General features: G+C 30.8%; 1 protein-coding gene across 2 annotated transcripts in view; it reads right to left on the bottom strand.

The window, feature by feature from the left end:
* LOC119608965 (serine/threonine-protein kinase grp) overlaps positions 1-14,471 on the bottom strand; it is a 63,339-nt gene extending 48,868 nt beyond the window's left edge. The window contains exon 1 of one of the 2 annotated variants that reach the window (XM_037963606.1): positions 14,118-14,470. The gene's annotated coding sequence lies outside the window, so the exon portion shown is untranslated. Of the gene's footprint in view, positions 1-14,117 lie in introns of both variants that reach the window. The other variant, XM_037963608.1, reaches the window with a different exon arrangement.
* Positions 14,472-15,542: the final 1,071 nt, after the last annotated feature.

Here is a 15,542-nt window from a genome sequence, read left to right on the forward strand (position 1 = left end):
TATCTATCCTATCTATCTATCTATCTATCTATCTTATCTATCTATTCTATCTATCTATATCTATCTATCTATCTATCTATCTATCTATCTATCTATCTATCTATCTATCTTCTATCTATCTATCTATCTCTCTATCTACTATCTATCTATCCATCTATCTATCTATCTATCTATCTCTCTATCTAATGGAGTTATTAACTGTCAAAAAAGCATTATACATTTCAAATAAAAAGTTCAACATCTACAAATTCGTATTTATGTATTTATTTCAAAGGAAGAGGGATTAAGTTGTCTTAGAGTAATTGAAAATGAAGGAAAGGGAAATGTGTCTGTAAACAGAACTGTACGACAGCGAGCATTAAACTTTTCCAAAAATTTTGTTTAAAAGTTAATTAAAAATTTAAAGAAATCAAACACAGTTGTTGCAATAGAAAGGAAACGGCGAAACTAATTCCAAAAAAAAAAAAAGAAAAACTGAATGGGAAAAGTTGGAAAACAAACAAACAAAAAATCCTTTAAATAAATTTACATAAAGTCAATTTAATATAGTAAAATAAATCTTTTAAAAGCTGACATATCAATTGCAAAAGAGGAAAAAACAAAAAGACAGACAGACAAACGACACATAAAACTTTCACAAAATAAGCAACAAATATTAAAATTACAAACGAATGCCAAAATCTACAAATAAAATACATGTAGTAAAGTTTAGGTTTATCTATAGAATGGATTTATTGTTACCAAGCGCTTTATAGAAAGTATTTGTGCCTACACACAAACAAGCTCCTGCATGCATCACACATGCATTTAGGCTAATTCGGTTTATAAGCCAGTTAGTAGGCCAGGTTTCAACTAAACAAATTATTGCTGCAATTGCAATTTGGTCTATTACTCTATCAGTTAATATTTCTTTTTTTTATATTTTTTTATTTCTGTTGAATTTACGCCAACTATTTCTTGGTTTTTTTGTTCATTTTATAATATTTCTATTTTTAAAGTCAGGTTAAGGCTAAAAATACATTTTTAAGCCTGTTGCCAATTTGCTATTTTTAGAATTTAACAGGCAATTTTGTTGTTGTTGTTGGTTTTTGTAATATTGTTACTTTAAGCTGGTTTTGTTTTTTTAAGCTTAGATTGTTTATGGGAGATTGTTTATATTGTAAACTTAGAAATTGTGTTAAGAAGAGGAAAAAATAAGAAAACTTACTATAGATACAGTCACAGCAAAGTTTTACACAATTTCAAATGTGTAACGTATTTCTTGGATTCTTTTTTTCTTCTTTCAAATCGTAGCTCTAATCCTCAAATGCTTTTATATGTATATAGTAAGAAGAAAAAGATACATTTAAGAGAAAAAACACAGCATGTATAAGTACTTATATATATTTTAACCAGATTTATGTAAGAAGTTTAAGGACTAGAACTCTTAGACAGGGTTTCAAATAGTTTACTAAATATGAATTAACATTTGAAAATAATTATTTAAAGTTATGTTGACCCGCCTAGTCAATAGTCGAGTATACCGTATCGTCTATAGTACAGTCTAGTCTGTAGTGTAGCCTATAGTTGAGCCTATAGTTGAGCCTATAGTAGAGTCTATAGTCTAGTCTATAATCTGGTCTATGGAATAGTCTATAGCCTAGTCTATAGCCTAGTCTATAGTTTAGTCTATAGTCTAGTCTATAGTCTAGTCTATAGTCTAGTCTATAGTCTAGTCTATAGTCTAGTCTATAGTCTAGTCTATAGTCTAGTCTATAGTCTAGTCTATAGTCTATTCTATAGTCTAGTCTATAGTCTAGTCTATAGTCTAGTCTATAGTCTAGTCTATAGTCTAGTCTATAGTCTAGTCTATAGTCTAGTCTATAGTCTAGTCTATAGTCTAGTCTATAGTCTAGTCTATAGTCTAGTTTATAGTCTAGTTTATAGTCTAGTCTATAGTCTAGTCTATAGTCTAGTTTATAGTCTAGTCTATAGTCTAGTCTATAGTCTAGTCTATAGTCTAGTCTATAGTCTAGTCTATAGTCTGGTCTATAATCTAGTCTATAGTCTAGTCTATAATCTAGTCTATAGTCTAGTCTATAGTCTAGTCTATAGTCCTAGTCTATAGTCTAGTCCAGCGGTTCCCACCGTTTTTTACTTCGCGGACCCCTTGAGGAATTTATTTAATTTCACGGACCCCATACATATTTTGATATCTTATTGTTATAAATAACACTGTGATACAAAAGTGAAGAAAAATAAAATGCAAGGCGTTCTCATATACCAAATCTATTTCGTTATAGTCCCATAGAGTACGAATATATTTTAGTTTTCCCCTATCACTTCGTTAACTTACTTTTTAAGAGCAAAAGATGCGAAAAAGAGCCATTTTTGAAGTTTTAAATTTGAAAAATCATAAGTTTAGTAGTTTTCATTCAATCCGATTTTCAAATCCGATATTTTTTTTAATGATACAAGTGTCTTTTAATCCAAAAAAAAAATGTCTGAGTTACGGTCGTTTAAGTAAAAAAACTCACACTTTTTAAAAAATTTTCATTTTCCATCATGCTCTACTTTGACCATGAGGCAGTGAGTTCATCTTTTATTACTTTCCTGAAGAATCACATAAAGGAAGGTTTCTAAAACTTGTTATTTCATAAAAATCTATGAAAAACTGGATGATTTATGCCAATTTTTCTAATAGCATGTTTCTCGAATTTTTGGTTTTCTCCATACAAATTAATTTTTGTATAAAAATATTTATAAACATTTTTTAAACTTGTTACAAAGAAAACCAGAAACATGAACGTTTTTGTATGGAAGAAATATGCTATATTTTTATAAAACTTAGCACAACTCATAACCTTTTTCATCGATTATCATAATTGACCATCATTGGAAACCCAACTTAATGTGCCTTTTTTCAAATGTAATAAAAGCTAAAGTTACTGCTTCATGGCCAACACAGAAAAAAATGGAATTCAAAATCAAACAAAAAATTCATAAAGCCAAGTATTTTTTTTTTACTAAAATAGGACCTATCACGAAATTCGTAAAATCAAGTACTCAAATTCGTAAATTCTTTATTGAAAAAATTTCAGGATTTTTCTTATTAAAATAATATACTATTTACGAAAAACATTAATAAATAATCGCAACATTTCCAAACAATTATTTTACTGAAACAATAACACAAGTTATTAGTATTTGTACTGAAATTCAAGCAAATATGTTATCTGAAACATTTAAATTATTTATTGTATTTGGCAATAATAATAAGAAAATTTTTCATTGAATCTATAAAAATTTTGTTAAAAAATATATACTAATTTTTAACAAAAATTTTACAAAAAATATTTAAAACTAAAAGTAGTAAAAAATTACATATATATTTACAACATTTTTAAGAAAACGTTTCTAATTCTAGAAACTATTATTTTGTACTGTGAAAACTGAAACACTTATACATTAAATGTTATAAACCAAATAAGAATTATATCAATTCGTTTTAGTACATTCCAAAACTGGTTTTATTGTTGTATTCCATATGCTGACATAAAAATAAAACTCAAACAAAAACATTTATTGAATCAGTAAAAATATTTACTGAAAGTTAAATTTATTTCAATAAAGTGTTTGTTAGAAAATATTTTCCTTCTGTGTGAACATCAAACAAATTCGTTATAAACCCAAATAAAAATATTAATAAAAATAGAAATTAAATTTAAGCAACCGATTGTTAAGAAAAAAATTGTGCATATTTTTTTCTGTGTAGAGCAGTATGAAAATTAAAAATTGTGAAAAAAGTGTGAGTTTTTTACTTAAATGGCCGTAACCAAGACATTAATCATAAATTTTGGATTTATTTTTTTGGGTTGAAAGACAACACTCGTATCTTTAAATATCCAATTTGAAAATCGGTTGCAAACTACCAAACATATATTTTTTTTTAAGTTAAAACTTCAAAAATAGCTCTTTTTCACAACTTTTGCTCTTAAAAAGGAACTAAACGAAGTGATCGGGAAAAATTAAAAATAAATTCCTACTCTATGGACTATAACGAAATGGAATTGGTATATGAGAACCCCTGCATTTTTTTGCTGTATCACTGTGTAATTGTTCGTCCGAAAATTGTCTAAGTCCTGGTCCATAAACCCTATAAAATATTCCCGTACATTGAGAACATTTAGTATTTCGGAGATGTTTTCAATTTCATGGTTTTAAATATAGAATGACTTCTACCATGATGTTTAATTTTATGATCGTGAGAGCTTTCATGTTCATTTCTCGTCAAGGTAGAGAAAAGGTTTCTTTAACAAGTATTGTCGACATGTGCTTAAAGAGTCATGTTTCTAAATTTTTTTGCGATTGCATAGGAGTAAGCTGAGTATGTAAGCTAAGTTTTCGGGAAAATATGTGAAAGTTAGACTTCTTCGATGTTGTTGCGGAATGCGTTACCCAATATGACCTGGACTCTTTGCGAATGTACTGTGAATTTGGATCTTAAATTTGAATTTTAAAATACCTACGAATTATTTTACTGCGTGGTTTTGACTATTTACGCAAAACGCTATGAATTTTCTGATGTTGATTTAATAATATTGGACAACAAAATGAAGTTAAAATCTGTGTATCACGTTGGAATGGAATATTTATATTTAAAATTAACTAGATTAACACTTTTGCTTACAATTTAAAAAATATTATGAAATGTGACCTAACTTCATATTCCGGGATACCAGTATCAGTATTTAATTCTAAGGCAAATCATTATCCGTCTGCTATAAAAACATTTATTTCGATACATATATATTTATAAAAATTACAAATCACGTAATACTTTACTTTATAAAAGTGAAACAATAAATTTGTAGGGCCTAGCTTCATCCTGATAAACGACCGAAACAATAAAATTCAAAGAGTCACCAACAAATCTGGGATTATTGAATAAAAATTGTGTATTTTAGTATTTATGAAAAATTTGGAGATATTTTTAATATTTTGTAACATATAGAGAATATTTTTTATTCATGATTTTTTTCGTTCGTCTTCGCGGACCCCCTAGGATTTTGCTACGGCCCACTAGGGGTCCGCGGACCCCCTTTTGGGAACCGTTGGTCTAGTCTATAGTCTAGTCTATAGTCTAGTCTATAGTCTAGTCTATATCTAGTCTATAGTCTAGTCTATAGTCTAGTCTATAGTCTAGTCTATAGTCTAGTCTATAGTCTAGTCTATAGTCTAGTCTATAGTCTAGTCTATAGTCTAGTCTATAGTCTAGTCTATAGTCTAGTCTATAGTCTAGTCTATAGTCTAGTCTATAGTCTAGTCTATAGTCTAGTCTATAGTCTAGTCTATAGTCTAGTCTATAGTCTAGTCTATAGTCTAGTCTATAGTCTAGTCTATAGTCTAGTCTATAGTCTAGTCTATAGTCTAGTCTATAGTCTAGTCTATAGTCTAGTCTAGTCTATAGTCTAGTCTAGTCTAGTCTATAGTCTATAGTCTAGTCTATAGTCTAGTCTATAGTCTAGTCTATAGTCTAGTCTATAGTCTAGTCTATAGTCTAGTCTATAGTCTAGTCTATAGTCTAGTCTATAGTCTAGTCTATAGTCTAGTCTAGTCTATGTTAGTCTATAGTCTAGTCTATAGTCTAGTCTATAGTCTAGTCTATAGTCTAGTCTATAGTCTAGTCTATAGTCTAGTCTATAGTCTAGTCTATAGTCTAGTCTATAGTCTAGCTATAGTCTAGTCCTATAGTCTAGTCTATAGTCTAGTCTATAGTCTAGTCTATAGTCTAGTCTATAGTCTAGTCTATAGTCTAGTCTATAGTCTAGTCTATAGTCTAGTCTATAGTCTAGTCTATAGTCTAGTCTATAGTCTAGTCCTATAGTCTAGTCTATAGTCTAGTCTATAGTCTAGTCCTATAGTCTAGTCTATAGTCTAGTCTATAGTCTAGTCTATAGTCTAGTCTATAGTTCTAGTCTATTAGTCTAGTCTATAGTCTAGTCTATAGTCTAGTCTATAGTCTAGTCTATAGTCTAGTCTATAGTCTAGTCTATAGTCTAGTCTATAGTCTAGTCTATAGTCTAGTCTATAGTCTAGTCTATAGTCTAGTCTATAGTCTAGTCTATAGTCTAGTCTATAGTCTAGTATAGTCTAGTCTATAGTCTAGTCTATAGTCTAGTCTATAGTCTAGTCTATAGTCTAGTCTATAGTCTAGTCTATAGTCTAGTCTATAGTCTAGTCTATAGTCTAGTCTATAGTCTAGTCTATAGTCTAGTCTATAGTCTAGTCTATAGTCTATAGTCTAGTCTATAGTCTAGTCTATAGTCTAGTCTATAGTCTAGTCTATAGTCTAGTCTATAGTCTAGTCTATAGTCTAGTCTATAGTCTAGTCTATAGTCTAGTCTATAGTCTAGTCTATAGTCTAGTCTATAGTCTAGTTATAGTCTGTCTATAGTCTAGTCTATAGTCTAGTCTATAGTCTAGTCTATAGTCTAGTCTATAGTCTAGTCTATAGTCTAGTCTATAGTCTAGTCTATAGTCTAGTCTATAGTCTAGTCTATAGTCTAGTCTATAGTCTAGTCTATAGTCTAGTCTATAGTCTAGTCTATAGTCTAGTCTATAGTCTAGTCTTCTATAGTCTAGTATAGTCTAGTCATAGTCTAGTCTATAGTCTAGTCTATAGTCTAGTCTATAGTCTAGTCTAGTCTATAGTCTAGTCTATAGTCTAGTCTATAGTCTAGTCTATAGTCTAGTCTATAGTCTAGTCTATAGTCTAGTCTATAGTCTAGTCTATAGTCTAGTCTATAGTCTAGTCTATAGTCTAGTCTATAGTCTAGTCTATAGTCTAGTCTATAGTCTAGTCTATAGTCTAGTCTATAGTCTAGTCTATAGTCTAGTCTATAGTCTAGTCTATAGTCTAGTCTATAGTCTAGTCTATAGTCTAGTCTATAGTCTAGTCTATAGTCTAGTCTATAGTCAACTTCTATAATCCAGTCTATAGTCCAGGTATAGTCCAGTCTAGTCCAGTCTATAGTTCAGTCTACAGTCTAGTCTATAGTCCGGCCTATTGCATATTGCAACTACCGAACACTGATGTCATGAACCTTGTCCATAGGTCCATGTCATTTTTCAGCTAAAAGTGGAAAGTAAAAACAGTAATTTACCCGCAAAATGTGACTATTTTCAAAAGCTCTTTCTCCTTTATATTTCAGACAACTTTTAAAGTTTATAATTTTTACCCTGAGTTAAAACTTTAAATAAATAATCTTAAAAAAACCTGAAAAGACACACAAAAAACCCCAAACCCTGTCCACCTAATACCAAAGAGTATTATTGTATGAAAAGTGCTATTGCAATTGTATGCAGTTTTACCCTGGGGACTAGTTTAAGTCAAGTGTTGCGCCCATTTTCACGGATTAACAAAAATGAACAGAAAAAAAAAACCGACTACGACAAACTTCTAGTCTATAGTCTAGTCTATAGTCTAGTCTATAGTCTAGTCTATAGTCTAGTCTATAGTCTAGTCTATAGTCTAGTCTATAGTCTAGTCTATAGTCTAGTCTATAGTCTAGTCTATAGTCTAGTCTATAGTCTAGTCTATAGTCTAGTCTATAGTCTTATAGTCTAGTCTATAGTCTAGTCTATAGTCCTAGTCTATAGTCTAGTCTATTCTATAGTCTAGTCTATAGTCTAGTCTATAGTCTAGTCTATAGTCAACTTCTATAATCCAGTCTATAGTCCAGTGTATAGTCCAGTCTATAGTCTAGTCTATAGTTCAGTCTACAGTCTAGTCTATAGTCCGGCCTATTGCATATTGCAACTACCGAACACTGATGTCATGAACCTTGTCCATAGGTCCATGTCATTTTTCAGCTAAAAGTGGAAAGTAAAAACAGTAATTTACCCGCAAAATGTGACTGTTTTCAAAAGCTCTTTCTCTTTTATATTTCAGACAACTTTTAAAGTTTATAATTTTTACCCTGAGTTAAAACTTTAAATAAATAATCTTAAAAAAACCTGAAAAGACACACAAAAAAGCCCAAACCCTGTCCACCTAATACCAAAGATTATTATTGTATGAAAAGTGCTATTGCAATTGTATGCAGTTTTACCCTGGGGACTAGTTTAAGTCAAGTGTTGCGCCCATTTTCACGGATTAACAAAAATGAACAGAAAAAAAAACCGACTACGACAAACTTCAAATACTCATACACTGCAGCAGCAGCACAACTCGTTTTGGATAGAAATAAGGAATCATAGTTAAAAAAAAAACTTTATATATTATCATCATTATTATCAATAGCAGAACAGAATAGAATCGAGCAGAGTTGAGTGGAGAATACAATTTATTTCATCCAAACAATACAACACAATATTGTGTTTATGAATGATACATGCGTTGGCTGTTGGCTTGATTGGTTGGTTGGTTGGTTGGATGATGGTGTTTGTTTGGTAGGAATAATAACAATAAAAAATGGAGGAAGCCTTTAATGAAATAACAAAATTTTAGCTGCAGCAGTATCTCACTAACAGAAAAAAACTGCATTGAAGACAACAAACATGAGATAATAATGAGGACTGACTGACTAGATGTTTTGTTGGTTGGTTCTTGGTCTATGAGCCTGCATAATAGGTAAATGGTTTAAAATTAAGTAATATAAAATTGTTTAAATTTACACCATTTCCCTTTAGAATAGGTTTTCTAAACTGAGAGTTTTCCCTTAAATATTTATGTATATTTCCATCAGGGATGGAGAATTGTGTGCAAAAAATCGGTTGACATTCTACCAATGATAAATTTTTGGTACTTTTTCGTTGTTTAAATGGTACTCTTTTTGAGTTTTCTATAATATTCAGATGTCTAAATATGAATTTATGCACTTAAGAGCCAGGAATAAGTGAGGCCCTACAAGAGGGAAGGAGGGTAATTTTTCGATCTTCAAAAGGTACTTTTTAAGTGTTATGTAATATTAAACCTAGAAATGCAATATTAAACATGCAGCATACTTATTGAATAAAAATTTCTAAAAAGGGGACTTTCTGGTACTTTTTCATCACTCAATTGGTACTTTTTCGTTGTTTACTTGATACTTTTTGAATCTTTTTTTTTAATATTAAACCCAAAAACGGACAATTAAACATTCGGCTTACTGATTGAATGGAAATCTATAAAAGTAGATTTTCTGGTACTTTTTTATTTTCCAACTCTGCATAACCGAATATTGAACATTTATTCACTTTTGGCAACAGTGTAAATAGTAGTTAAACGTCTAGCAGAGACTAAAATAAGGCCGGTTAAAATGAGAAATTAAAAGATAAAAAATAGGCTGTTTTTACAGCATAACCTAAACCGAACATTGGATGCTCAACGACAAATGAATGTGTCATTATAGAATTTCTTGCGCAAACTAGTCGTAGGGTTTGACAACTAAAGTATCTAAAGCTTTTTTATTTCAATTTTACTTTTTTTATCCTTTAGCTAAAAACAAACGGCAGCAGCAACAAAAATTTTACTGTCAAGTTTAAAAATACTGGAAAAAAAAGAAACAAAGTATGATTATTTTAATTTCAACGCTTTTTTTGCAATAAGAAAAGCCCCTACTATATATTCAATAAGGAGCAGCATGAAAAGTTTACAAAAAAAAATATGAAATAAAATATTGTGTAATAAAGTTTAAACCCAGAAAAGTTTCATATATACATACATTCATACATACATATGTATGGAGTGGTGCTGCAGTAACTACAGCAACGATAAGGCCATGCTTCATTGCTGGCTTTTAATTTTTTTTTGTTGGTTTATTTTGCAACAGTCAGGCGGCCGGCAACAGCACCCAGAGCCCATAATATACTACGTGTGTACATGTTTATGCTTTCTACCATCATGCCACATTTTATGTAGCAGCTCCAACAAAAATATTACGACAAGTGGTAATTCCAGCTATTCTGGTTTAATTCCTTTTTTTTTGTCTTATTTTTTGGTGTGTCCATAATTTATTTCCTTGGTTTTAGTACCCTTTAAATTCGTAAGAATAACTTCATCGTGATGTTGGCAATTTCGTCATTTTACGGCCCAATACATAGAGAAGTCGTTATAGCAATGTCGATTTCTGAAAGCCCCAGATATTATGTCTAGAAAAAGCACTAAGTGTTCAAATACAGCCCACGAAATGATCAATTATAGGTTTTTGTATTTAAATATTAAGTAAAATTAAAAAAAAAACTAAAAAGGGTTCATAAAATTCGTCAAAGCTGTTATTAGTCTTTTGCATAAAATGTATTCCCCTCAAAAAAGTAAATTTTAATTTATAGTTTTCTTTCTTTTTTTTATTAATTTACTATATAATTTTTATATACTATTGCCCTGCGTAACCCTTTTATTTAAAATCCCCGCAAAAAAATTTAATTGAAAACTTAAATAACATTCTGAACATAATTAAATTTTGAAAACTTTTTGTTGAGGGATTTATTAAAATAACACTGTAAATGTGTACTTACAACCTCAAGTGAAGAAACATGTTTTTATAATTTTCATTTAAAGTTTTTATTAATGATTTCGTATTAAGGGAATTAATACAAATAAAGGATGTTATTAAAAGGATAAGTATTATAATTTACTCTTTTACGAGGGTAATAAGATAATTTGTTATCAATAATTTGGTTGTTAGCAGATAAGTAGTTATAAAAAATAATTATTAAGAACTTAAGTTCTTATTCGATGATTAGAAACTTCTTAAAAATACTTCCATAAAAATAATTTAAAAAAGAATTCTATTGAAGTCATTTAGATGTATAAAATTGTTTTATAGGAGTTTACTTCAGAGCTAGAACTGAACTAGAACTGAACTAGAACTGAACTAGAACTGAACTAGAACTGAACTAGAACTGAACTAGAACTGAACTAGAACTGAACTAGAACTGAACTAGAACTGAACTAGAACTGAACTAGAACTGAACTAGTACTGAACTAGAACTGAACAAGAACTGAATTACAGATGAACAAGAACTGAATTACAAATGAACAAGAACTAGAACTGAACTAGAACTAGAACTAGAACTGAACTAGAACTGAATAGAACTGAACTAGAACAGAACTAGAACTAGAACTGAACTAGAACTGAACTAGAAGAACTGAACTAGAACTGAACTAGAACTGAACTAGAACTGAACTAGAACTGAACTAGAACTGAACTAGAACTGAACTAGAACTGAACTAGAACTGAACTAGAACTGAACTAGAACTGAACTAGAAATGAACTAGAACTGAACTAGAACTAGAGCTGACTAGACTGACTAGAACTGAAATAGAACTGAACTAGAACTGAACTAGAACAGAACTAGAACTGAAGTAGAACTAAACTAGAGCTGAACTAGAGCTGAACTAGAACTGAACTAGAACTGAAATAGAACTGAACTAGAGCTGAACTAAAACTGAACTAGAACTGAACTAGAACTGACCTAGAACAGACCTTGTACCCAACTAGAACTGAACTAGTACTGAACTAGAACTGAACAAGAACTGAATTACAAATGAACAAGAACTGAATTACAAATGAACAAGAACTGAATTACAAATGAACAAGAACTGAACTAGAACTGAACTAGAACTGAACTAGAACTGAACTAGAACTGAACTAGAACAGAACTAGAACTGAACTAGAACTGAACTAGAACTGAACTAGAACTGAACTAGAACTGAACTAGAAATGAACTAGAACTGAACTAGAACTGAACTAGAACTGAACTAGAACTGAACTAGAACTGAACTAGAACTGAACTAGAAACTGAACTAGAACTGAACTAGAACTGAACTAGAACTGAACTAGAACTGAACTAGAACTGAACTAGAACTAAACTAGAACTGAACTAGAAATGAACTAGAACTGAACTAGAACTGAATAGACTGGAACTAGAAACTGAACTAGACTGAACTAGAATGGACCTAGAACTGAACTAGAACTGCACTAGAACTGAACTAGAACTGAACTAGAACTGAACTAGAACTGAACTAGAACTGAACTAGAACTGAACTAGAACTGAACTAGAACTGAACTAGAACTGAACTAGAACTGAACAGAACTGAACTAGAACTGAACTAGAACTGAACTAGAACTGAATAGAACTCTGAAACTAGAAACTGAACTAGAACTGAACTAGAACTGAACTAGAACTGAACTAGAACTGAACTAGAACTGAACTAGAACTGAACTAGAACGAACTAGAACTGAACTAGAACTGACTAGAACTGAACTAGAACTGAACTAGAACTGAACTAGAACTGGAACTAGAACTGAACTAGAACTGAACTAGAACTGAACTAGAACTGAACTAGAACTGAACTAGAACTGAACTAGAACTGAACTAGAACTGAACTAGAACTGAACTAGAACTGAACTAGAACTGAACTAGAACTGAACTAGAACTGAACTAGAACTGAACTAGAACTGAACTAGAACTGACTAGAACTGAACTAGAACTGAACTAGAACTGAACTAGAACTGAACTAGAACTGAACTAGAACTGAACTAGAACTGAACTAGAAACTGAACTAGAACTGAACTAGAACTGAACTAGAACTGAACTAGAACTGAACTAGAACTGAACTAGACTGAACTAGAACTGAACTAGAACTGAACTAGAACTGAACTAGAACTGAACTAGAACTGAACTAGAACTGAACTAGAACTGAACTAGAACTGAACTAGAACTGAACTAGAACTGAACTAGAACTGAACTAGAACTGAACTAGAACTGAACTAGAACTGAACTAGAACTGCACTAGAACTGAACTAGAACTGAACTAGAACTGAACTAGAACTGAACTAGAACTGAACTGAACTAGAACTGAACTAGAACTGAACTAGAACTGAACTAGAACTGAACTAGAACTGAACTAGAACTGAACTAGAACTGAACTAGAACTGAACTAGAACTGAACTAGAACTGAACTAGAACTGAACTAGAACGAACTAGAACTGAACTAGAACTGAACTAGAACTGAACTAGAACTGAACTAGAACTGAACTAGAACTGAACTAGAACTGAACTAGAACTGAACTAGAACTGAACTAGAACTGAACTAGAACTGAACTAGAACTGAACTAGAACTGAACTAGAACTGAACTAGAACTGAACTAGAACTGAACTAGAACTGAACTAGAACTGAACTAGAACTGAACTAGAACTGAACTAGAACTGAACTAGAACTGAACTAGAACTGACTAGAACTGAACTAGAACTGAACTAGAACTGAACTAGAACTGAACTAGAAACTGAACTAGAACTGAACTAGAACTGAACTAGAACTGAACTAGAACTGAACTAGAACTGAACTAGAACTGAACTAGAACTGAACTAGAACTAAACTAGAGCTGAACTAGAGCTGAACTAGAACTTAACTAGAACTGAACTAGAACTGTAACAAGAACTGCACTAGGGAAAAGGAAAAACAAACGGGATGTTTGTCGTTACTTACATTCAACATAAATAAATAGGTAGAATTAAAAGATAAGAATGTAGTAAAGACAAATTATAGATAAATTGCTAGTGTTGCCAGAGTATATTGATCATAAATGTTAATAAGTTAGCGATGTATGCAATTGTATTATAGATCCCGAGCAGTGGGTTTACATGGCTGAAAAATTTCCAAAATATTCTCTGGTGATCAGACATTTTTTGTTGAAAATGTACGCTTTTATTTTTAGTGTTTAAATGAAAGTGGACTAGAGATGCTGGCGTATTTCAGCATATACCAATTATTATCTCATAAAAAATTAAAGGGACCTAACAACATAAACCAAATCGTATACCAAACGAATGATACATTGTTATATTTATGAAATGATTTGTAGCAATTTTATAAAAATAACAACATACGATTTAGAGAAAAACCCTATGGAAAATTAGTTTTTTTACAGCAGTTTTTTCTTAAAGCCGGTTAAATATTCTATTCATACAGTTGAACTGGAAATTTTAGGTTATGGAGAAAAAAATTTCGTTTCAACTTAAAAAACAAAAATGGTCAGACCATTTTCTAGAATAGAACAAATAATGAATACATTTTCTTTTATACAAAATATTACCTAAATTTATTTATTATTTCTTATAATTATATACACAAAAACAAAATTGCTTACATTTTTTTTAACAGGAGGATCCATTTTATAAAAATTCCGTTATATGTGTAATGTTCAAATAGAATGATCACTCTTCCATTTATTAGCGTTTATATTTTACTCCACGTTTTAATAATTTAAACCATAAATTTAATACAATTTGCATAAAGATGCCAGGCAAAGTTTTAAACATTATCACTTTAGTTTATAAAAAAATTAAGAACAGAAATTAATGGGAGTTTTTTTGTCTGAGACAAGAAATTTCAATTAATCAAAAACAACAAATTAAACTGAACAGCCGAAAAAAATCGAAACTCCAGACGATGCTATCTATAACACAAAGTTTTAAGTTTTTCGTTATTGTTTCAAAGAAAAATAAATTTTAGTACAAAATTATTGTTTTATTTTAAATAAAAAATTTAATTTAAATTAACGGGTTTTAATATCTTATTTTTGCTATTTTTTTGTAACTTTTAATTATAAAAGCTAAATTAAGTTTTTGTTGGTTTCACAATTAAAAAAAAATTTAAACTTTAACATTCCTTTTGCAACGTAAGCAACTGAAAAGCTGAAATTAAACTGCAAAACCGCCACATTAACGAGCGGCACATAACCGAACCAGACGACCAGACCGATACCAACAACATGTATTGGAAGAAGTAGTAGACAGTAAATATGTACAAAAAAAATTAAAATAATGTACCTTATTTTTTGTTGTTGTTATTGTCACAATTCCTCTATACTCTCCCGGTATTTTAAAAGCACACTCTTTTACTTCAGAAATCTCAGAGAGCTAGAGAGTGATTGTCAGGAGAATGTTGGTTTAAAAAGGAATAAAGTCGAAGAAAAAGAATCAAAATCAAAATTGTTGCCCACGAAAATCATTTTGTTCGATTATTTTCGTTGAGGGTTTGTTTCAGTGATGTCTATTTTTTGCTTGCCAAAATTTGTAGCGCGATTTTTAAGTTTGAAAAGCTGCAGGGATAATACAATAGTTCGACTATAGACTATACTATAGACTGGACTATAGACTATACTATAGACTATACTATAGACTGGACTATAGACTAGACTATAGACTGGACTATAGACTAGACTATAGACTATACTATAGACTGGACTATAGACTAGACTATAGACTAGACTATAGACTAGACTAGACTAGACTATAGACTAGACTAGACTATAGACTAGACTAGACTATAGACTAGACTATAGACTACTACTATAGACTAGACTATAGACTAGACTATAGACTAGACTATAGACTAGACTATAGACTCGACTATAGACTAGACTATAGACTAGACTATGACTAGACTATAGACTAGACTATAGACTAGACTATAGACTAGACTATAGACTAGACTATAGACTAGACTATAGACTAGACTATAGACTAGACTATAGATAGACTAGACTATAGACTAGACTATAGACTAGACT

Source organism: Lucilia sericata, unplaced genomic scaffold (assembly GCF_015586225.1).
Source record: "Lucilia sericata isolate MDLA Ls3-8-SP2 unplaced genomic scaffold, ASM1558622v1 Contig000904F_arrow, whole genome shotgun sequence".
Taxonomy (NCBI): domain Eukaryota; kingdom Metazoa; phylum Arthropoda; class Insecta; order Diptera; family Calliphoridae; genus Lucilia; species Lucilia sericata.